At 33.2% G+C, this 23,108-nt stretch overlaps 1 protein-coding gene across 7 annotated transcripts in view; it reads left to right on the forward strand.

Moving 5' to 3' along the window:
* LOC135144785 (protein prickle-like) overlaps window positions 1–23,108 on the forward strand; it is an 889,236-nt gene that overhangs the window by 791,934 nt on the left and 74,194 nt on the right. The gene's annotated exons all lie outside the window — the stretch shown is intronic.

A 23,108-nucleotide genomic window follows, 5' to 3' on the forward strand; every position in this document is an offset into this window, starting at 1 on the left:
TACATTTCCTCTGATTACAATCGTCCCCATAATATTTCGCAAAATCCAGCGTCTACACTTTCTTATCTGTTACCATAACATCACCAAATACTGCATGTTGTAACACCTTATCGATATCGTTCACGTATAATGGAAACAGAGTTGGGCTTACAGCGTATCCTTGTCTTAAGACGTGGATATCCAGAAACATTTCTTGCTCTTATTTCCATGTATATTTCTCCAATTCTGGTCCTCAATTTTCATTTCTTTTTTTAACAATGTGCACAGATAGTGAACAGTGCAATACATAGTCTTGGCCAAATAAATACAAAACTGACCGTCGAAATGAACTCATTATATTATCAAATTGCTTCAGCAAAAATACAGGATTTAGTTTGTAATTTATATCATTTTTGGTTTAGTCACATTAGTTACTAACACCCTGATAAAATCTAACGAATTATCAAAATGAAGAAAGGTTTCCATATTCGAGTAAATTGTTTAGGATGAGTAAATAAAAAATTGGCATTGTTTAATTCATTAATTTGTTATGCAATCTACTTTAAATTGTATGTATTTTTTAGTATCCACAGACACCACCATTTACCTCAGAAAATTCAAACGGCAACGTAGTACAATTTTTTACTGAAGAGTCAAGTAATTGCCTTGTATTCTACTTCATTTTTCAGAAGACGCAATTCTGCACAGGTCAGAACCCTCATTTCATTGTTTTCTCATTAAACATCGCGTTTTTGCTTACTCCTGGGTTAATTGGTGGCAATTAAACTGTCGGTCGATGGGAATATTTTTTGTATTACTAACATACATGTCTTGGTTTTGGATCTTGAGGATGTTAACAGATTGTAAATTTATTTATTCAATTTATTTAATGTTTTTAAAGTAGCTTTAAATATCCATGTTGACATTAAAGATAAATTTAATTGCGTCTAGACCTTTTTTAGGAAGTATAGATTTTAAATTTTACGCCAGAATTTTCTTTAAATTAATAAATTAAGACATCTGAGAAATCAGTGTCTCAAAATGGTGCTAGTCTGGTAGAGCTATAAGACTAGAATCAAAGTCGTTAAGTTCCATGTATGTCAGCTGGTAACAGCGGAATCATGAAAAAGTCCTCGAGTATGAACATCGTAAGCTTAATAAAACATGTACTTCATGTACTTAACCATCTTTGTTTCTGCAGTTTTGCTTTAATTTCGTGTTATACTCTTGTATGATGCCTGCTTTAACATAAGTTAAATAACTTCGTCATGGAAGAATAATTAACTTTAGCATCATTTCTGGTAACTATCTTGGTAGTGGTAACCTATCTATATTTCTAATCTATCTAATTAACATAATCCTTAGCTGGATCAAATGATAATGTCAATTTATTATTGGTGCATATCGAAGATGAAAGAACTTTGACACATTTTTTCTTGTTCATTAATATTTTTCTCTACTTAGTTTGTAATCTTAAATTTTCTTTATTAACTTTACAGCATTATTCGAAACGCCTATACTTGAATTTTTCCTATTTATTGTCCAGTTACTGTAAATTACCAAGAAGCGCATATTGTTAGTAATCTAGAAAATTAGCGTCAAGCCTTGGATATATGCAGCCCATTATTAACAACAATAACTATTTCTCTGCTGTTAAGTCCAAAGCATTTATTATAATCACAAGCCTCAGGAAAACAAATTATAAAATGTGAAGAAAAATTGTACAAAGTAAATCCATTCTCAAAGTGGTTATTTGCGAGTTCTTTAATTTTGCGTTCGTACGCTATACATGCGACGCTATCTCGTGCCTCCATCTTTAAAAACCAAAGGCCTTGAATTTCTCGGCCATTCTTGGGCCGCAGACTTGCCCATGTGCATAATTATGAATGTCCACAGCAACATAAATGCTCGCTACGTTACTGTTTCACAACGAGTATCAGGGACCAATTTGTCATTAAGTAATCTCCACTACAATCTCCAAATTAATGTCATTATGATTATTACAGGTCTATCAGGTGCGACCACACATAAAATTTATGTAAATTCCGAAGCCCCCTTACTCCTCGCTCGTCAATAGCGACTCTTGTAAACAGTAAGTTTAAAAGACTTTATTTACCCACTGAAATTCCACAACTGGTAAAATGTCAATACTATTTTAAACCCGAAATTAATTCGGAACGAGATGGAAATTCTTGTCCCGACACGACAAAAAGAGATAAATATTTTTTTCCAATTAAGCCAGTTGGGAAAGCAAACAGAACACGTAAAAAATCCACAGTTTGCTTTAGCCGGCTTGTCAATAGTAGTGGTTGTTGACCCACCAACTTCACAGCAAATGAAGATGGAAGCGCAAATAAGGATTCCCTTAACCGGATTTCAAACGACAGGCTCAAAGGGTGCGTTCGACTGTTCTCAAACTCACAATTAAAGCTAGATTTAATTTAGCGCAAAGCTGACTATCAATCATCCGAGTAATTTCGGCAATTAGAGTGCGGATAATTAAATATCAAGATGAAGACGTGTGAGCAGTTGCCATTAGATCTTAAAAGGAGATACTAGAGGGAGCGTTGTTTATTATAATGACCGATATTTTAAAATAATTTACGATAGTATCAAATGATTCATTCGAGATAAAGCAAGAATTATTGTATCTTCTAATTATTTCGCCCACGGGAACGATCGCTTGAATTTTTTACGGCTTCCATGAATTATTACAGATCATAATGGATGGCTGCAGTCTCTTCGCGGTGCGGACATGTTTTTTTCTCTCTTGGGCTAAATTATAAGACTGACTAATTGTGCTTTAAAGTCGCAGTCATTAAGCCTTTGATACCGCTAACGACACACGCGGAGAATTATCATAATTAGACAAGTGATAAAGGAAGGGCAATGAGGACAAGCAACTTCTAGATGCTGCCAATGTTCAAGAAAGATTGATACTGCTGTAACAATATGTTTTTTATTTAAACCTTTATCTTCTATTTTATAATTTACGCAATATACAGAATCACATTTTGTTCTTCTTTGATGACAATTTAACAGTTGACAGTTTTTGGCTAAACGTATTTCCCAAGATCAGTTTAAAAGACGACGTATACTAACTGCCAATCAGAAATCAAAAGTGTCACTACTCTAATGAGCTGAAATTAAGCTTCACATTTTGGAAGGTCACAGCCACTTGAATCTTTCGTCGTTGTAAAGCCGAACTTTCTCTTTCATATTGCACGCAAAACTGTGCATGTACGGACCCAAAACCTATAAAAATTCCTAAAATACTTGTAGATTTTCAGCGAAGTGAAACCACCACTTACGGATACGCGATCCTCAATCTAAGCGCCAAAAAAACCGACATGATGAATAGACAAAAATCCGAATTAGCCTAAACTGTCGCGGGAATTTATTACATACCATTCCAAATCATTAAAACCTCGTGTGATGAAATTCTGTAATCGGATTATGGCACAAAAAAGTCATCGGAAGACACTCATGACAAGCGATCCATCCCGAGATCATTTACACCGCTCAAGTTCTACCAGTCGTCGAAACTCGTTATCAATTAGGAAATTCTACAGAATCCATTTTTTCCGCTACATTTCAGGAATGTTAAGACACACGATATCTCAAATCTTACGCAAGTTCTGCGTAGCAATTTGGTACCGGGACGACTCCTGCGGTGCCGCTTAAAATATGAACCATAAACATGTAAAGAATTCATAAAATTCGCATTTGGCGTAGTAGTGGTGAAATGATTGCTGTTGAGACGTATCAAATGACGTTATTTCGTGCTTTATTTTACCTGTCTGTTTGTAACAAACGATGTGCGTGTCGCATTTGTTGTCGTGAAAGAAATTGATGCAACCAAGCCTTGGATTCCATGAACTTTTTACTAGCCTTGACGGACAGATAGCATTTTAAAAGTCCGTGAAACTACTTTGAGTTTATCGCAATGCAGATAACTGTGGGGTTTTATTTCTTTTGTAGTGAAGTATGAGACAGATGGAACGTAAAATGGAATGCTAGAGTAATTGTTTCGTTTATTGCTGTTTTCATTAAATTTTAATGCTAAGCGCTTAGTATTTATGCCTGTTTTCCAAGAAAAATATTGCGAAAGCATAGTAATATAGAGGACCGTATCGATGTGATGTATTGACCAAAATTTCTGGAACTCCGCCTTCTCTTTTAATAAAGGACGTTTAATTTGATTATCAGAAAACAAAGTATGTTTGCTACATATTACCGCGCTTACAGACAAACTGCTTATTAAATTATTATAACCATCAGGTTTGATTAATAATAACAGATAATAACAATAATGTTTCTAAAAAATTCTCCGAAAATTGTAGCAAATTATACCGCTTCTTAATATATTATTAACAACTCGCCTACACGTTTTGAATGTGGAAGGCTGTACATCCTCAGGGGGGTCTAGTATGTTGCTGTATACACATCACTTTACTCACTGTTGAAATCAAGTACCGAAATAAGAGAATGCCCCGAGGGTTTAAAGATGTACTAAAAACGTTTTGCTAAAATTATTTCTCAGCTATGAACTAAAGAAAATACGGAATGGAGTTACTTGTTTTAATATATTTAGTTGCAGAGAATTCTACGATACTAAAACTACAGCTGTATGTCTAGTGATAGCGTCATACAGCTTTCAGGCTATTTTTCAAGGACTGAATCTACCGTTCAACTAATTCGCTGGTTGCTGAATGATATGACACTGACAGTTTATAATAACAGTCATTACTTGTTAAGAAATAAAATGAGCCTCATTGTCAGAGACGACTACATACAATATATCAAATGTTGCACCTATTTCTCTAGATTTTTGTGTAACCACCTCCGAGGACAAATGGTTAAATAGGTGTACTTCTGGTCATCTAAATACGTGTCAGTTGAAACAACCAAGTACGACCTCAAAATAATCACGTAAAATAAGTACGAACCCTTTCGAAGGCTGCTTCCAATGGGCGAGCAATTATTTATTGTTCGATTATTTTTGAACTGATTGCAAGGAACATAATTTTTACACATATGTATTTTCAACGTCTGCAGTAACCTTGTGTTAAAACTTTCTGTCCCGAATGTAATTAATCTGATATTTTTTAGGTAAAGTTTTTAGTAACAATTCTATGTTAAGCAATGTGAAATCTATGTTTTTCTCGTTTACAGATTTTTCCAATTTGCAATCCATTTCTAAGAGTTTTATCAAAATGTTTCCACTTAAAAAAATTCAGAGACAGCAGAAACCGCATAATCAGGTTATATTGGAATAATCAGTATTATAATAATAATAATAATAATGATATATTTGCCCAACAGAATAATATCCAATTATAGGACAAAATAAATAAAATTAAATGACATGTAAGCATAACGATAAGTAAACTAAACTTAAAATTAACTTAGAAAATAAAAAAAATAATACAAATATATAACTTAGACGTAATTCAGATTTCACATTTCAATTGCTCGCCGCACAAGACTTCGGTGAACTACAAATCTGTATGAATAAACTAATAATAAATAATAAAAAGAAAAAATAATAATAATTAATTAATTATAAGAATTGTAACTAAAAATTTATTGTTCACAAGGATATTAAATAAGGATATGTACAACTGTGAGAAAAACTAAATTTATCAATATCTTATTAATATATATTTGATTTATCAAACCACACCTGTTTCAGCAATTGCACTTTTTGTTCATAGCAATATTAAAAATGTATTGTTGGTTATGGTCCAATGCGTATATGTACAGTAATTATGTTCAAAAAGTGTTTTTTCGCTGTTTAGTTTCAAACCAAAAGAGAGCAATTTGTTAAGCAGGCATGATTCGTAATTTATTTAAAAAACAAAAAACAGCAAGAAAAAAACAGCAATGGAAAACATTTGTCAGTAGTTAATAACACAAATGATTTCAAGACTATTGTTAGAATGCAATTTAACACAAATAATTATATTTTTCATATATATTTTTAGATACTGTAGTTCTGAAACTGACTTAAAATAGAATGGCGAACGTCTGCTGCGACATTTTATTGGTGTGTTCCTCTCAAAGTATTTCCACCCTCCTAGTTTGGACATAACTACTTACTTGATTTAATTATCCTTCAAATCAGTGACGTTTTCAACTGTTTTACATTTTAGGCTTAAAAAATTTTCTACAATCGTTCGCTTTTCGCTTGTAGAATTTGTAACATACCATTTAGCGTTGTAATACCACTTCAGACTGTTACTACTTCGAGATAATCGAAAATATACGAATCGAAGTTTGGTCACATACAAACCCAAATGTTTGTTACCTAGATCAAATACGCTATTTGCAGATTATCTGAAGTGTTGAAAACTAAGAATAAATCTTTCAATTTTCATATCCAGCGCTTCCAGGTCATGTTCTCTTAATTTTTTTTAAACATTGAAGGAAACGTTGATGGATGAATTAAATTAATCGTTTTCCTGGCGCTTGTGGTTGGAAGTACTCTGTCAGGAATAACCAGAGTATTACTTCTTGTAACCATCTTCGTTACCAGTTCTTATTACCGACCGATAGTACTTGTTATTTATTAATGATGCACATAATCAATTCTCTAGTCAAAAAACTGAAAATGACAACAGTAATATACCTATCACTTTATGTGGACTTTACTAAATACCCAAGGACTCATGACAAATACCACACGCATCTGGTTGCCCAAATGCTTCATATTTCAAATCATTACTATAAAAAAAAAACAGTTTTGTTGTGGTTAAACATCACACTAAATGTTGAAAATGTTCACCATTTTGTTTTTTTAATTTCAAACATGTTCTGTAACATTCTTTCATCAATGTCTTGGACCCACGGTTCAATTTCATGTTGCAACAGGAATTCCTGACTAATGAGACAATATTGTCATGGATGTTTGCGGATTCTACTCGAATCGTCTCAAATCATCAACAGCTTCCTCGGATAGTGAAAATCTTCCAGGAGATTTCCTTTTGTTGTTTCTGAATTTGCAAATCAGGGTATTTGGCTAGATATTCTTGCTTACAAGCGGTTACAGAGTACAACCACTCTTCGTTTATGAATGTCCCATTGCTATAATCAGTATAACAATGAAAGTGTCTTGTTCAACAGAATAAACCATTTTCACAGTCTTTACTTCCACAACCACAAAAACCAAATTTTTGTACACAAGCACCAAGAGTTTTGAAAACGACTGTTTTGTTGTTTTGACATTAGATCAACGAGAATTACTGTAATTTACATTAAAATTAAATTATGTTAATGACAAGTCATAATGAGGCATAATTTCAGCGAAGCGGGATTTTTGAAATCCATAGCTAAATACACCCATAGAATCATTTATAAAAACCCTGTATAAGCATGCTTCCAATCCTACTAATTGTAGATTAATAACATGTGGGTCACAAAAACATTTTTCGGAGTAGGCAATGAACAAGAAAAATAGATACAGGAGTCATGTCTAAGTAAAATTTCTTTGAACTGTCAGTAATGTCATTTGTCAATCCGCAGTTCAATTTGGGCACTATAATTTAGTAAACACAATAATGGTTTTCGTATTTACTGCCTAACAGAAATGATACGTGGTTGAAACCTACTTAAGAAATGACAGAAAAGTTGATTTTCTGATTGGAACAGGACGCGTAGATCGCAAAAATGCTAGTGGTATACCAACACTGCGAAGTAAAGAAGCTCTTAAAAGTGATCTACACTTGTATCCATACCATTTGCAAGCAACACATGAAATATTAGAAGTAGACAGACTTCAAAGACGGCTATTTTGTCAGAAATTCATTGATAGGCGCTAGAAAAAGTTATGTTCACTGACGAGTCTTTCCATGTTTCCGGATATGTAAACTCCCAGAAGATGAAGATGTGGACCACCGAGAACCCACATTTTTTTACAGAAACGCCATCCCATTCACAAAAAATTGCTGTCTGGGCAGCTGTTTCTCACAGAAGGATTATTGGACCCATATTTTTTCAAGGTACTGTACGTCAGTACAGTTTACTAAATTTAAGAACTTTAAACGCAGTCATTTTAACACCTTTTGTAAACATGTTGCACGATGATGACCGAGAAGAAGAAGGTTTATTTCAACAAGATTAAGCTCGTGTGTACACTACAAAATGAAAATATTGCGGTTCTCAGGGATTTCTTTGGAGATCGCGTCATCAGTTTAAGAACCCAAACGATGTGGCCATCAAGATCTTGTGACTTGACACCTTGCGACTTCTTTTTATGGCCACACTTAAAAAACTGCATTTTTAAAACTCCAGATGTTGATGACCTACGAATTGTAAACAAAATCAAAGAAATTAACAACACACCACGGATTCTTCACATCAATGTCATCAAGAAAAGTTACGCTGTGTAGAGATGAAGATGGTGTCCATATTTCGCATCTCTTGAAAAGTAACTTTTCCTTGAACACAGTACCAAGTTTTGTTTTATTAATAAAATAGACGGTACCAAGCGTGGTTAACCTAACCTCTGCGACAATTCGACCTTAATCAGATAATTTGGCATGCGCAAACATTTGAATTTACAGCCCAAAGTCAGTTGCATGAATCTATAAAGACATTATGCAGTTCAAGTCAACTCCTGCTTCGAAAAAAAATTTGTGGCTCACACATTATAATCACTTTTAGCCAGGCTTTATTGTACAGACTGCCTGTCCGAAAATTATTCCATAAACAAAGAAATTTCATAAGGATAGATGCTTGGAGTCTCATTCTTTTTAATTGACGTCAATGACTTTCGGTATATTTCCACAATAAATTCCACATAGTTGAGGACAATTTGAATGATACATAGAGGTGGCAGAGACAAAGGCCAAATACTCGTCTTTGTACAGATTTTTGGGTTTGTATGTCAATCCAGCCCTAAACTGCTTTGCTTATACTATGGAAAAGTAGCCAAATTGTGTAAAAGTGTTTTTATTTGAAGCACCTTACACAGTCAGGTTTCGTTTGAGTCACTAAAATTGGCACGTTTCTGTTTTTCTCAAACAGTTCTAAGTTTTGGATTGTGTCTGAGAGACGAGTAAGACATTATGCGTTTTCCTTGCAACTTCGAGCTATTAGAATTTATACGGTTTAGTACATATAGCAAAGTAGAGTGTAAAAACTGTTTACTAAAGCTTCAAATTGACATTACCTTCCTTGTACATCTGTTCTTGCTTGATTTATACTAAATTAACATCTCATAAATTTAAGAATAATAGTAACGGTTTTGGTCCAAAATTTTTTAATGTCTTACCTTTCAAAAGGCGTCAGTTGTACAATTTAAGAAGAATGTAAAAAAATGTTTACTAAAGATGCCATATTACTTATTGTCTTAACGATTTTTTTAAAGATAGTTTAAACCACTCAAGTGACTTGAATATATTTTGAAGTGTCTCATATCTAACGTCTGTTATTCAGTGTATGATTTGAGATATGCAAAAACTTGTTAGTTAAATGCATCAATAAATTTACTTGTTTTTTATTTAAACTGTACAACTCATTATTTATTTCAACACCAAACACGTAAAGTAATTGAATATATCTTATTATGTAATATTTTTAACTGTCGAAATATTTTTTCTCTCTGTTGTTACATGATGACTTCTATTGTGATTTATTTTTACACTCCTCTGTTTGTGTGATTTTTTACGTGCATTCTTTCGGGTTCGTTATAAATCAATAGAAATATAATCACTTGAAGCCTATTGGAGTACCAGATTTTTGATGTACCAATTCAAGCATACTCAGAATTTATTTACAGACTCTTTTAACACTAAAGATTCTTATCATACCTCCATAATACTAACTTTCTTGCTTTATATATATATTTAGAATCCTTTTCACGTTCATATGTAAAATATTTTCTGATTTTGTCTGTATATGTATAGTGTATATATATTTAGATTTTGCACACGAAGAGTTGAATTCTAGTCTATCTTGAGATCTTCTACTTTTTGAATTTCAGAAAATTTCCAGATGTGCCGACTTTCTTTGTAAGGTTTGTCTCAATTATTTAATTAATTGAGATAATGGAACGTAAAAAATGATCTAATGTAATTTAAAAATAAGCACGCAAAAGTGGTAGACAATTGTAGATATTTTTGTTAAAAAGTTTAAATCACTCATGTGCCTTTATATTGAGTCACCAATTTGTATTTTGTTTTTACTACGTATCTACGACTGACACAGTCCTTAACCTAAATTAGAAGCTTCTACATCTTAACTGATTATTGATGACCACATTAATGCAAACCGTAACTTTCGATGGTCTAGACCACACATACTAGTGGATTTAACACACTATATGCCACATCTACTTCCACTACAACACCCGCTAGATAAAGAAGGCAACGCTTATTGAAAACAAGACCAAGGGAACGGCCTCTCCATCATCTAATTTAATGTACATGACGTACGCCACACATTATTATTAATGGCAGAAAGTTTCACAAGCAAAGGGGCAAATGGGTGTCTGTGGCCTTGTTCCTTCCAAATTGACAAATCGCCATCGCTGTATTCGTCAGTCAGTCCGCGATGTTATAAAATAACTGCCTCAAGTATTTAACATAATAATGGCTTGTCATTTATCACGCGTCCAACTTTGAGGCGATTTAAAGCGTACAAAATAGACGCAGAGCGTGTTGAATAGGTCCATCACGAACTCGACGAAACCATTAGACAGATTGAGCAATCGTTGTCAAAATTGCACGATTCCAAATAAAATAAAAGGCGCCGTTGAAAATGGTAAAAAGTCAAACTGGTTCGTTTACGTGGAAGGTAAAGAGCGAGTCTGTAATTAAAATTGCGATTAAGTTGATTGCTTTGACATTACATGACTCCGGAGGCTGCGACTCGCGCTTGATGGATATTGTTGACGGTTCTTGATGATTAAATACTAGGAAGTCGGGTGCTCTGGTCTGACCAAAGAAGACTTACCACTTTTGTCGCCATTTTGCCCGGCATTCTTGGTCGTACAAACATAATGCGAAATCAGTGCTTGACTAATCTCGTTTGGGTTGAATACATCACGACTGAACGTGCGTTATGATTGAAAATTCCTTATCATCGTTCGAACCGAAGAAGGCATTCATGCTAATAACAAATTGCCGGCTCGGAATAATTAACGAATATAATATAAAAGTGCTATTAATCACAGCCCATCTATTAGCATGTCACTCTTGTAAAAATATTTTGAAACACTATAAAATCTTGTAAGTACGTTGCCCCTTTTCGAGAGTGCAACTTGCTACCTGCTCACGATAATATATTCACGATGATAATGCGATGATTATCTGAAATGTTTACCTGTCTGACGAATGGTCGTTTTATTGGTGAAAAAAAAGTGTTTTTAAAGATGAATCAGTAGCGAGCGATGCAGATGTAGATTTGCTTAATCGGAAAAATCTGATCCGCCACTGGTCTCAGTATCACGGACGCTCAAAATGTTGCTCTTTTTTCCGTACAATTTTCTTGTCGCGTGGAAGCTAATTATTCGCCCGATCTGAAAAAGCTAGATGAAGGTTAAGATCTGGTTCACAAAAGTAACGGAGGTTGCGCCTGACGGTAGAATATTACATATGCACAAGTATGCCTAAGAAAACAAAAAGTACTTGTGCCGTTCGAACCGTTAAACAACATTGTTCCACACTTTATGGTAGCAACATCGCCAGCATCGATTATTGCACACATAGATATATGATTAAGAGCTCCCGCGTGAAGTGCTTATTACTTAAAAGATTGTTAGCATGCATCGAAAGGGGCGGTACCGAATCAGAACCACCAAGGCAGATTATAAGTAATGCATGTTATCAAGCACCTCATGGTGAAAATCGCTTAGTTCCTAAAATAACAGGAAGGGAATCTTATCCTTGTTGTTCCAACATCTATTGTTACAGCTGACACAAGTGGTCCTTCGAACCGGCCTTCACTAAAATGTTTTCTTAAAGGCTACCAACATTTACCTTTTGTCAGTTGTTAGATTCTCGTACAAAAACCATGACACAACGCATATACTGCATATTTATGCTAATACCACCAATACCAATATTGTCGTAATTGTAGAAACCATCCGTGAACATCAACACGTGACTACTTTCTCCAGACGGTGTATTTTGAATAAAGCACCCATTACCAGTCTCGAACCCTTTAACCATTTAAAATGCGATATCTGTAGTACCATCAGAATTACCCGATATCCTGTCTAATTTACCCACAGATGATTACCACCGAAAGAAAAAAATGCTTCCCAACCACTCATTAACTATGCATATGTATCCCCTCGATATCAGAGATTAACATAAGAACGCATACCTAGCGGCAATCTCGCTCGAGTACCACAGGAAAAACCATCATTCAAACCAGTGGCGCAGCAGCTCGAATTTTAAACAACCCACACAACCACACGCAATTATTGTCGCTCTCGCACGCCGTAAAAAAGAAAGCGACAAGCTCAACTTTCGATCTTGAGACAAGCAGTACCTCTGGTACTACTCCACTAAAACAATGCTACTAAAAGTGAGTTTGAAATAATCGAAGAGGTGGTTAGCCACTACATTTTATTATTATTGGTCTTGCTGGGCTGGATGGTTATTGTCTTCTAGCTATCCTTCTTTATGTGTGGGTCCGAGAAGGATGGAGGATAACATGTAGGTGTATTTTTAACGTAATCGAAGCAGCGGTCCGTCGTCATTAACATAACAATCATGTAAACACGCGTGATGCTTTTTTCTTGATGGACTTGATTTATAGGTGGAGACTATTATTGGTACAAGTCGTTAAATTGTATTGCATTCAAAGTAATCTAGTACGCAGTAACGTAGTAGAAGGGAATTTAGAATTTCGCGGTTTGTGGTCACAAGTAGGAATGAGTGGACGTTGTTTTGGAGGGAAAATAGATCTTGTTATTCGACGACGGTGAACAGACTACGACAATTAATATTCTTTGCATGAAAGAATGCTACAAGATTCGATACACAAAAGGAAAAAGTTAATCCATTGTCTCTTCTTTTATTCTGTTTTTGAACGTTTTACAAGTTTTATAGCTCACTATTCTGGAAGTTAACATTCAAGAAGAATGCTTTACAACTGTTGTTGGAATTTTCAATTTCACTTCGCCAGCAACATTTCTTCAGTAATGTATGTTGTTAGTTTAATGGAAAATGTAACCTTTAAGAGGATGTTAAAACGTGTAGAACTTCTCGATAAAATTTACAGAAAAAGTTCTAAAGTTCTAACGCTTTTCGTACTAATTCACGAATAATATAAGATATGATTTCTGTGACCAATTATTATAGAACAATTGTGATAGAAAAGAGAAACGTAACGAGACTGTAACACTAGACAATTCTAATGTTAAGCTAAGCAAAGAAGAAACCGTTATAAGTTTTTTTGGGAACATAGCGTGCATGAACAAACGAGCAATAACGGACTTAGGCTAGCCCAATTTGTTACAACTAATAGCTATGTTGTTGTTAGCACTCAATCCAAAGAGTGATTTTATATACAGGATCTTGAAAGGTACAAATATTACTAACACGAATCAGATTGGAAACGTTCTGGTAGTAAAAGGATTGGCAAAGAAATGTAAAAATCATCCAAATATGTGAACCATGAGATGAATGTCAAAATGAGACAAAGGGAAAGTTGGTGATGAAAACCAACATAAAAAGAGAAGGAATGTGGACGGGTACAAAGACAAAGAATGCAGAAACGCTGTAAGAAAAGAAAAAGCAAACGTAATTAATATATCTACAGAATAACACCATAAGGGAACACATGATAAGAAAATGACTACAACTAGGAGAATAGATATGAATGATTGTCGTAGATAAAGTAAACGAAATCTTAGTAGAAGGACGTATTGAAATAGGATCCTCCGGACGAATGGCTAATTTCTTTTTTTTCCACGTGTTGTTACCCGAAGTATGAAAACATAGGTCTAAAATTCCTTTCCATAAGGAAATTTTAGACCAATGTGGTGATGTCCCTTCAAAATTTATCATAGACAGTATAATTTAAATTTTATAAAATAACATACTCCTGTACTTGTGGTTTATGAATCCACCTTGAGGTGTTGTGCTTAAAAAAATCTATATTATATGTTGCGCTTCAAAAACAGAACGCGGTAAAGTTGAAAATAATTTTATTATCTGCTACTCAAAAATCCGTACAACTTTAATTTTTTTCTTTTTATTTATTGTATCTAAGAACTACTGAGAAATCGAGCAATGCACCCACAATTTTGATTACTATTATCCTTCACAGATCATAATCATTTGTTGAACTTTGCCGTTTGAATCTGAATTATACGACTATCTGTGACATTATGCTAAACACAAGATTTGTATATAATTTAGTAAATTAGCATTAATTATCTATGGTTTTTGTGAAATTAAATGTTCTAATTCCATGTAGAAATTCTACATCAAAATACGATATTTTAGTCTAGTTTTAGCAGAACTAACAGTTTCGTTAAAACTTACGTTTTTAATACCAGTTTTAGTATAATAAAGTGTGCAGAAAACAACAATTTTGTAGTTTAGTTTATTTATTTTCTTTGGTATATATTTTGTCACAACTTGAATTTTCTCATTAATTAGTAGTGTGATTATTTGTTCCAGAATTTTCTATATATATTTGATTTTCTTATTTCATTCCTGGTGTCAGGGTTGTTCAATTGGAAATTAACGTTATAATTACAATTATTCTGACTATAATTGTTAATAAATCACTTTCAGTATATTGAGTGATTATAAATGGTGCATATTTTTGAAGACGAAGTTATTTTTATTGTTTGAATAATAAATTTTCTTAGTTACTTTTTGTATATAAAAATGGTTGTTTCACTTTTTTCGTCTGAGAAAAAAGCAAAACTAGATGAAATTTTTGAAATTTTTAAAATGCAGAGTGACTCAATTGGAGCAATTTCTGTCTTAATAAGCGATACGATAGACTATCATCAAAACAAGCAATTATTCTGTGAACCGTACATTCCTGTGAAGCATAAACATATTTAATAAGAGATTCAAAATTGAATTCGTGATTTAAGCATAATAATTTTACGTATCTTGTAGATACTGGCAACGAGCATACGTAACGGACCATGAATAGGAAATATTGTTAAATATCATGCACCCATTTGTGCATTTATGCATGTATGCAATTGAGCAATAAATAAATAACGTTCTTGTTTACATGAATCTGATACACTACGATTTTGTTATTAAGATTTCTTTTTTGACTAGGTTTCATTTAAGCCAATAGTCATCAGTTATTTAACTGAATTAGTTTATCCTATCTTTACTGTCAGCGAATGATAATTGCTGACAGTAATCGCTTATCTACAATCTTTCCACGACCTTTCTTTCCTAATTTCAAACAATTTCATCCACGTTTTAGCGAAAAGAACAACCAACAGTCAAGCTATAATCCATTTAACATAAGTAGGTTCCCAGAGTTAATTAGCTCCAGTTCTCACTGTTCCCGCAGCTTGAAAAAGGAGAAAGTTCAAACTTTTTCTGATGACTCACTGCATATATAATTTAAGAACAACTTCAATAGCAGCGCCGATATGGAAGTCGGTCAAAACCCACACCATAATATTTGCAGCCATTCAAAACACATTATCAACACAGCATCGATCTCACTTAAGACACAAAAATTATCATCTACAGTTAGCTATTTGAAATCATTAACCAACATGTTTCTCTATTGTTAAGCCTTATCGTAATGACACCACGTCGTATCAGACTTTTTCTTTTAAGCCATCACAAATTCTAACCGATCGCTTCACCAAATGACCCAACATGAATCTGATTGGACCCCTGCTGGGTGACTTATGACCCGAGATATAGAACGCACAAGGAAATAGCATCAGTGGAACTACCACAACTGTTAATTGCATTTTTATTTATGGTGCTTTTTAATGCTGCAATCGTGTTCGTTTGTACTAACACAATTTCGTTTTGTTACAGGTAAGTGTCCACCGTCCAGATCGAGGAATCGAGAGAGTCCAGGTAACGGTAGTTGAGCTTAAAGCTCTGGAAATCTCGGAAATTACCCGAAATTGAATGTCAATTTGTCGTTAATTATGGGACGGTTTTATACGTGTTTCTGTAATTTAGTGGCGATTACTTGAATTAAGGATCCGTTTCACTATCTTTTATTAGTGGAGTCGATTTATATACCGGAATTTTTAATATGCCCGCATTTTTGTGCTCGGAGTTAAAGCACGACGGTGTTATTAATAATTTCCTTTAGCCTTTGATTGTAAATTAGAAGAGTTTTATTGAAAGACCGCTGTGAAGAACACTAGTTTGTCAGCGGCTTCTTAAGGGTGTCGGCCAATTAAAAACATTTTAGAAAAGTTTTGAGTTTTATGGCCACTTTGTGCTCTTTTAGAGGGCTCTAGAAACAAAACTAATTAAATAAAATTAGTCGTAAGCACACTGTTATAATTAATTGCTGAAATTAATTTCGTGCATACATTTTCAAGTCATTTTTCTCAAAGTAAACTAAAACTTGAATTTTAATTAGTACATAATGAAAAATTGAAGCTTTTATGGAATTGCTATAACAAGTTTTTATAGTAACATATCAAGTTTATTCTGCACATAAAATTTTAATTTTGCATAATATTATCAAATTTTATATCATATTTGACCAACAATTGACAGTTATTTGAGTAGAAAGCATGATTATTCAAAAATATGATTTATCTCAGATTTTATTACCGGTAATTATTACAGTAAGTATGTTTTAGATATTATCTTTCTACGTCGATTCGACTTGTAAAATGATTTTTACGATTTCATTAAAAATATATTATGTTTAAAAATTGACGAGTCTCTGGAATTCTAATATTGTAAGGTGAGGAGCTTCTTCATGGAAACGTATAAATACTTGACATATTTCGTGCTTAATTATAGATTGATGTAGCTCTCTATCGTTGGGAATTATAACATATAGGTGTGTGTGTAAGTATTTGCGTCATGTTTACAGTGTATTAAATTAAGCTTCTCCTTTCAAACTCGAAACAACGGCGTTTACAGAATTTCAATATCTCTAGTTGCCTTCTTTGAAACGTAATTTTATATAATAATAAAGTAAATATAATATATTTTATAGAATTAGATTCCACATTAAAAATAGAGAGAAATTGTGAAGAATTTAAATCTATATAAATATGTACATATATCTATAGTCTGTTTCGTTAAAAAAAGTAACTTGTTTGATTACTTGATGTTAACCATTTTTTAAGATATCCATTTCATTGCAAACATCGTTTTTATTTTCAACCGAAAACACATGCACGTTGTTTATTTTACGTTATGTTAGTAAATTTTATTTTTGTGTAAAATTAGACTTCGTGTGACACAAGACACATTAGTATGTTTATTAAGGTTTATTTTCTATCAAACATGAAACTGTCGTCTCTTGAAACTTCTCTAGTTGTTACCTTGTACCGTTCATTGCATGTACATTTTTTGCTCCTATTTGGAGAAACAATCAGTTTCTTGTCCTTATTAGAAATAGTTCCTGTCATTATTTTTAGAACGCCGTGATCGCAGTGGGTTAGCCCCCCAGCAATGACCCCCATTTAATGGTCTACAATAATAATCTATAATAACAGCTTTCGCGCAAATGAGAGGCCATTATCTCTTCTAGAAACAAAAGGCACAAAAAACATCCTTCAAATATGTATTGTTCCATATACTGATCCACTTAGACGCTGCATCAAATTTCAATTAGTCCACACCTAAGAAAATTTTCGGGCGAACGAACAAAAAACGATCGAAACCTGACGTTAATTTATGACTTCCTTAACGACACATTTAATTACGATTTTAAAGATCCCGATAATTAATAAAATTAAAAGTCTTCTCATACTAATTAGCGGTTATTCTCTGGAGATTGTTGCACGTATAGATGCTACGGTTTTTCGTAACTGTTGTCGATTAGATAATGGTGTCCGAGCTAACACTCCTGGTATCGTGAAGAATGATGTATTCGAACTTCCAAGTAACGGCGACCTCTATGAGCAAGTTGCGCCTCTAATTAACCGTCTCCATTTAAGATGAGACGGGTCCGCAAGTGGTAAAACACATCTGTGGAATGCCATATCAATTACTGGTAGGTTTAAATGGCCGTTTGTATACATGAATCACTTCGTGTTTGATTCAGCGGCGACGTCTCGAGAATTTAGTGGCGGACACAACTCAAACATTATGTGGAATATCAATTTAACTTTAGTACGAACATTAACGTCACTTCGGTATAGGAAGAATAAGAGGAGTAGTGCTGAGACGTATCTCTTGCTGCCTCAGGAAGTAAAAACTTGATCTATAATAGGTGTCGTCTGCAAAATCCAGTGGGACAGAAGGCAGTATTTTAACTTTTAATTTAATAATGGTTTTGCATTTTTGGTTTCGAAAATGAAATCGTTATTTTCATTAAAGAATGGAAGAAATTACTTATTACTGATAAAAGCAAAAACAAAAATAAATAAAACGCTGTAAAGTTGTACCAATTGCCCTACTTTAAGCTTGGTTTTATTAGTCTTTTTGTATTTATTAATATCGAAACTGATCTACATTTTATGGTTTATAGATCCTTCCTAGAATAGGTTACGTAATTTTAAATATATTCAGGGTACATTCTATTGGATACACATCCCGTTATGTAACAATTTCGAAGAAGAGTAAGCTTCCGTATTGAAATTTTAATCGCACATAGAATTTTTAATAAAGGACCTGTGATCAAACACTAATAAGTAGAAGAACGACAGTTCTTTTCGCGTTTACTAAGAACTTCTTCTATCTATGGTTTTGAAGTTTTTTTGGAAATCTGTGACAAATGTCATGAGTTATCCAGAATATTTTAACTTGTCCATTCTTGACACGACAGTGTTATGGTTCTGTTATCAGTCACCACTAAAACATTTGCCGACTTTTTATACTGTTTGGTACGTTTGCAGACATAAACTCAAAGGAGACTCTATAGAATTAGTATTAGTATTAAATAAATACGTTGGGGTAGAGATTAAACCTGTTATGCACGCGCAGCCTATTTACAAAACTATAATATAAGTAACAATATTAAGCTACCCACTGCGTTAATGGTCGTAGTTAATTTTAAACGGCAGTACAGAATTACTTAAATCTACGTAGTCCGGTAGTGAGTTCCAAAGATCAAAAAGTCTATTTAACAAAAACTGCTGTCTACTCCGGGTTTTGAAATTCTCTTTTTGAAGTTTGACAATATATCCTCTAGTTCGTGTATCAAGATTGAGTGAAAATAGGTCCCTAATAGGTGAATTTAGAGTTGTTAAGGCCTGAAAAGTTGTAATAACATCTCCTCTTGTTCTTCTTATAGAGAGTGAGGGTAGGTTCATGGCGGTTAGTCTATCCAAGTATTGCAGACGATTTATACTATATGGCACTCTGTTTTCTGTTTTCTTTTTCTTGGAAAATCAGAAGGTCTAAATATTCTAAATTGGCTAGCAAGTTTTCATCTGATGTTAGAAGAAGATCTAATATCGAGGGTTGTTGCTGCGATCTATATCGAGTAGGTTGATCTACTAACTGTGTTAAGTGACTGTTGATGAGTAATTCGACACACTTGTAACGCATTGCGTAAGCATTGAGAAATAGTTATAAGCCATGTAACTTAAGGCATGTTATAATCACCAAATAAAAATAGGTGAAGCTACATCCGATAACACTACAAATAAATTATAATTGTCAGGTAATGATGAGTCTGGAGGACAACACATGCAACCGATGACAAAATTGCAAAAAATTGAGCCAATACAGCGTCTGATACGTAAATGCAAACACCACCCCCTCTTTTACCAACACGATAATTCCTAAAAACTGTATACCCATTAATGGCAATTATACTGTCAGGCAGAGCAGGTGAGAGCTGGGTTGCAGATAAAAAAATAAACGCTGGTTTTTCATAAGATATAAACACACAAAGTACGTTAAATTTGGGAGTCAGCGAAGCTATATTAGTGTAAACTACTGTGCTAGTAAAATACTCCGTATTAGGAGTATTATTATTTATTTGTTTGTGTCTCCCCAGTATTGCTTTCCGCAGTGTTGACTATGTCCATTTGATGTGACAAGGCTTTCTTTAATTTCTGTTGAATATTTAAACACCTATTTTTCACATTTCTATATTGTAATGCCGGGTATATCTCAAGCAACATAAATAAGTACCTACTACACCTTCTAGATTAGTTGTAAAATTGAAGAGGTACTCTATAGGATATGGTTGCTGATTGATATTGTCCATCACTTCGATTAGCTGAGAAAATCCAAGGAAAATTCATGATCTGTATTTTCAATAATCTGCTTTACTGGGGTAAGTCTTTCTGCAAGTGACGTTAAGCTTTCTAGAGATTCACTAGGTTTATATTTCTTATGAGACGTTTCTTCCGTATCTAAATTTCCTAAAGAGTCCGTTGATTTAAATGAAAAATCCAAGAGACCTGCATCTTCAACTGGAAATGAATGGTTCTTTTCTTACTCGCCAGTACTGCTGCATAGGCTGCAGATGATGTCGGTGTATTCTGCTCATGGACAATAGGCTCGATTTCTGCATTAATCCTTTCGACAGTTGCTTCATTATTTTGTGGGCAATTATTTATAACAAACGTTGTCATAACTTGAAAATATTCTATAATTTTTTTATTACGTTCATTGTGGTCATCCTTATTCTGAGAGTAGATTAGGCAGCTCAACAAACTTCATAAAAAACGTAAAGTATCCCTACGTATTACAATAATAGTTTTAGCGAAATTGTTGAACGAACCGAACTTCTCTTGCACAGAGCACAGGACAGTTTTCCTGTACAGTATAAATGATAAATCTTCCGGCTTTCCCTTTTCTTAGATACACAACCGAACGATCTTTTGAAAAACTTGTGATCCATTAAATTCCGAAAATGAACTTAAACTAATTCTAAAATTGTTATCCAAGCCATAGTTCATGACCCAACATGACGCATAGGGAATATGAATCTATAACCGATTTTGAGTAATCAAGTAATTTGAGTTAATTTTATAATAATATAATTCATCTCTGTTTTTTTTAATATACGGATTTTCATAAAGAAATTGCCTAAACTGGAATTGCTTCATTGATTAATAACATAATTATAGACCTATTTTTTTATTCTGCTTGCTTGCCGCTTTCTTCAATATTCTGATTTTTCTAAAATTAACTATGTCCGCTACATACAAAAAATCTTGTAAACAATAATAATCAGTGACCATTGCAATATGTATTTTTATCTTGGACTGCCATCTCTATTTTTTGGATAAAGTTTATTATCAAATATTATCTTCAATTATTATAATTATGTCAGTTCATTTCCTCTTCTTATTTTCGTAAAGTTTTAGTATCCGTGAAACCTAAAAAGCATTAATTAGTAATTTATTACCAAATTTATCCATTGTTTATTCTATAACAAAACTATCAATCACTTCAGTCTCGCTTCCTCTTGCACTATCGAAATTTACTGTCCAACCCGAATGTTCTTCTATTCTGTCGTAATGTTGTTCCATATTAGTCGATACATTTTAGTAATTTGCTCTTCTTTCGTAACATAACCTTAGAATCTGATGCAATTAATTGATGTATTATTTTAATAAACCTTGATTCGTGTTTACGTTTTAATTTTTCAATTAATTAAGTTAGTTTAAACATCACAGCTATGTCCGTTCATAATTTTTACACTCTTGAAACGTAAACTCAAACAGAATTGTGAATAATTATCTAAAATTATGAAACGAAATATTTATATACATATTTTGTAACATGTATCGTCGGTTACTGAATAGTCTTGTGATCACATTTACTTTTTACAATGCAGAAATCACTTACAGAAAACCTCTCTCAAAAATATTGTAATCATATGTCTACTGTTGGTAAAAATGATTCAACATCAATACTTTTAATATACGTAGGTATATCTATTACTGTTATTCCGTACTAATTTAAGTTGGAAATAAACCTCATTTCCACACGAGTATGAAAAAATTAAATACTCCAAGAAATTATGACAGTTGCTGAAATTTAAAGTCCTAATTAATTGCTACGAAAATAGTGTTACATTTCTGGATATTTTGTGAACTATTCCTTCCAGCATTTTCTATTTCTTTTTAAATTTTTCTGGCTGCTTTTCATCATAGTCCTCTACCACTACTTGACTGTCAGCCATCGTAGCTAAACTATTTTGGCTAGCAATGATGCACATCTAAAACAATGGCTGGTATATTGTTCAAAATTTGTATATCTTACTTACTATCTAAGTTGCGTTGTTTTGACTTACTACCGAATATGTTCATAAAAAAAAATAAGCATGAATTTTATATTTGACTTAAAAGTAAATTATGATATCTAATAAGAGCGTAAGTTTTGCACGTTTTCGTGCAGGAATAGAAAAGTTCTGCATCTTATGTTATTGGCATAAGCATTATTTTCTTACTTGTATACTTACATACTTCGCTTAATTATAGTTGTATAGTAAGGACTCTAGTGTTAAAATTGTATGACCCTTTTAGTCACTTATCGCTTTGAATTCTAAATAAATTTCAGCATGGTATTTAGGAAGATAGTTTCATGATGTTGAAAGTTAACAACAAACTCAAAAAATAAGCTAATATAGGGTCTGCAGGCATTTATGATTTGTATACCATAAAATACAAACTCTAAAGTGCTCTTACTGTAACTAATTTTACTATTGTATCGATGTATTTTGTCTAAAACCTTATCAAATACAACACGCGAATAAAGAAATAACACCAAAAGACTTAAATAGAAGAATTTAGTTTACCTCTTAGATAATTTTAAGACCTAATTTAAAACTAGTTTAAATATAGTGTTAACTTTTGATTACTATTCTAGTTGAAAATTCTATAAATTAAGTTTTATGCCTATATACACGGTTGTGTTAATTACATACGAAATATGTATTTAATAACAAAACTTTAGACATTACATTAAAATTCAATAGAGATTTTATTAACTTTATTTTCCCTTTGTTTTTAATAAATCAGCTATAGAATCCATTTTGTATTCTTTGAAAGTAAATATTTGTTCTCT

Source organism: Zophobas morio, unplaced genomic scaffold (assembly GCF_036711695.1).
Source record: "Zophobas morio isolate AGI-343-1 ecotype UQ-CSIRO unplaced genomic scaffold, CSIRO_AGI_Zmor_V1 ptg000108l, whole genome shotgun sequence".
In the NCBI taxonomy this organism is placed as follows: Eukaryota; Metazoa; Arthropoda; class Insecta; order Coleoptera; family Tenebrionidae; genus Zophobas; species Zophobas morio.